At 40.7% G+C, this 2,802-nt stretch overlaps 1 long non-coding RNA gene across 1 annotated transcript; it reads left to right on the top strand.

Moving 5' to 3' along the window:
• Positions 1-1,015: 1,015 nt before the first annotated feature.
• LOC117486633 lies at positions 1,016-1,790 on the top strand. The gene is made up of 3 exons (XR_004556299.1): positions 1,016-1,214; positions 1,362-1,543; positions 1,676-1,790. It is a non-coding gene; the product is annotated as an uncharacterized LOC117486633 (long non-coding RNA).
• The last annotated feature ends 1,012 nt before the right edge of the window (positions 1,791-2,802 follow it).

Raw genomic sequence — 2,802 nt, 5'->3', positions numbered from 1 at the left:
CCGGGCAGCACTCCAGCAAGCCATTGTTCTGTGTTACCCTCTACCTCAACACACCACCAATCAGCAAACTATGATAGCTACCTTACAATAATGTCTGCATTGTCTGACAAGTCTTCTGATGAGGAATTGAACCAGGCTATACTAGCAAGCCTGCAGAGTGAAAGGTTAGTACAAAATGCAAATGTTTTACAATGGCCAATTGCAAAGATGCATTTTTGTTGTTATTGCTGGCACGTTTTGTTCAGCAAGATAATCTTCAGAAATGAACACAACTTTTATGATTTTTGAAGCTTAATGCAATCGGCAGAAGTAAAAAGCTATTGTCAAGCTACAAACGAACTACACCATGGTTGCCAAAGCTCACGTCACCACCATCAAACTAAAGGCGACTTTTTTTTTAACCATGTGGTATTAAATAATGATAAATTACATCAAGATTTATGACATCATTTATGACTTAATTTATGTGCGGATATTTGAATCCCTTGTGCGTTAGAGCTCTATTGTTGTCCAAAAACTATTAAAAACACAGTAAGTCACACCGCTCCACTGAGTGGCACATTCCTTCATCCCTGGTGAGAGCGACTACTTTAGTTGGTTTAGAAATGGCTCCTCAAGACTAATAACAGCAATAAGATTGTTACTCTCAAGAGAGAGGTAACTTGAATGGCAGATGCCACTGAGCATTCTCAGGAACGCAGTTTAGTTTGCAAGCTTATGCTACATATCACCACCTATTGACTTTCTACTATACTAGTATACTTTGTACGTGACAATTATGTACTGAAGTTCAAAATGGTCAATGATCATGAACAACACACACACACACACATAATGCCACTTGCTCAAAACTAGTGTGTGTGCCCTAACTTTAATTTATCTTGCTAGTTCCAGGATGGCTACGGGATGTTTGGTGCCAGTGAGAGATATTTTGCAAGATCTTGCAACAAAAATAAATCATCAGAAGAAATGCAAGTTCAACATCAACCGATCCACAGTCCTGGATGGAGCCATCAGGGGTTTTAAACGAGGGACATACGATCCATGTCACACGATTTCTGTCAGGTTTTCTGATGATATGGGAATACCTGAAGAGGCTGTGGACTTAGGTGGACCAAGAAGAGAGTTTCTAAGACTTCTATTGGAAGCTTTGCCCAAATCTTCGATGTTTGAGGGAGAAGAAGGCAAACTGAACTTGGCCTTTGACAGTACTGGTATGTATTGATTGTAATCTCATATGATAAACTCCAGATAACCATTTATTACATGTATATCACTATGTTTTATATGATCTTACAGGCATTTTTTAAGTCTTTATACGCATGCACTGTCAAATATATAATAATTTGTATTTCTTCTAGCCATGAGAGAGGACCGGTACTTTATTGCAGGCAGGGCCATTGCAGTAAGCATTGTACATGGCGGTTCTCCCGCAGGCTTTCTGTCCCCAACTCTCTTCTCTTGCCTTGTTGATGGCCCAGAATTGGCTAAGCCAGTGTTGGAAGATGTTGCGGATATTGACCTGCACGAAAAGATTAAGAGGGTAATTTATTTTTCTCAGTTTTAGACTATGTTGTGCTGTAAGTGCGTCTGTTTCTACACTACTGGCTAGTGCAGAGGGGAATATGTTGAATTTTTGGCGCTTTCAAATGTTGTTTTTTGTATGTATTGGAAGGTCACGGAGGGTAAATCATTGGAAGATCTGCTAGCAACAACATAACCACTTGAGGAGTATTTGGCCAATGCTGGCTGCCTGAGGCCGCTGCGGAGGTTGGAAGACAAGAATCTGCTTGTAGATGACATCCTGATGTTCCAAGTGATACACAGAGTGCGTGGTCCTTTTGAGAGGTACATTTTATCCTCAGTCTTTTGCCTCTCCAATAAGGAATTGAAACCCATGAAGATTGCATTGTGTTCAGGGTTTTCTGTCGGCCATTTCTGTTGAAGTGTATGCAGTAATTTCCCCGACTAAACTGCAGCATATATAAGCCACATGACAGTATTATGTTACGTCATCGTGTCACATAGGCTAAAACTAAATGCCAGGTGGTTGTGGTGCGAGCGCTTCTAGCCATTTAAAAGTTGTTGTACGAAGTAGTTGTGGGCTTGGGTTGTGTGTTAGAGCAAAAATACTGTAAACCCTCCCCGCACGCGTACATACACACATGTATTTTTCTCCTGTTTGAACAGCATCTAAGCAAGTCATTTTTCCTTGCCATGACGTTTAAAAAGGACTACATGTGAAGATGTAAAAGCTTCTTTAGTTCAAACTTAAGTCGCCAATCAAAACACTTTAAAAAGTAAGTGTGATTTTTACTCAGATTTCGGGATGGACTGAGAACACTTGGTGTGCTGGACAAAATCCAAGCTCACCCGGAGAGTTTTTCGCCCCCTTCTATGCTGGTCTCCTACAACCCTCACAGCTGACCTGCTTGACAGCCTCTTCACCATCCGCCTATCTACAGTTGGCAGCAATAGAAGGAGTGCTGAAGAAGTTGTTGTTCCTTTCCATTCCTAACAGATGCAGAAGGTTAATGTATAATTGTTTAAAGCGTTTCTTGTATGAACTGAAATATCTCCTCGCTTGTAATTAACAATGCACTGCATCTTGACATTGTATCAGTTAAGTGCAGTGTTTTGTTTGTTTGTTTGTTTGTGTTCTTTCTCATTTCCGATGTATTGACTTTTCTCTAGATCAAGAGGGAACACAGAAGCTGAGGACAATTCTCGCCTTTGCCACTGGAGCCAATACTGTTCCACCAATTGGCTTTGATCCACCACCTTCAATTGAATTTCTTCACC

The sequence above is a fragment of the Trematomus bernacchii genome, unplaced genomic scaffold (genome assembly GCF_902827165.1).
Source record: "Trematomus bernacchii unplaced genomic scaffold, fTreBer1.1, whole genome shotgun sequence".
Lineage (NCBI taxonomy): Eukaryota > Metazoa > Chordata > Actinopteri > Perciformes > Nototheniidae > Trematomus > Trematomus bernacchii.
Note: the sequence above shows the minus strand (reverse complement) of the source record. Positions and strands in the feature narration are given on the sequence as shown.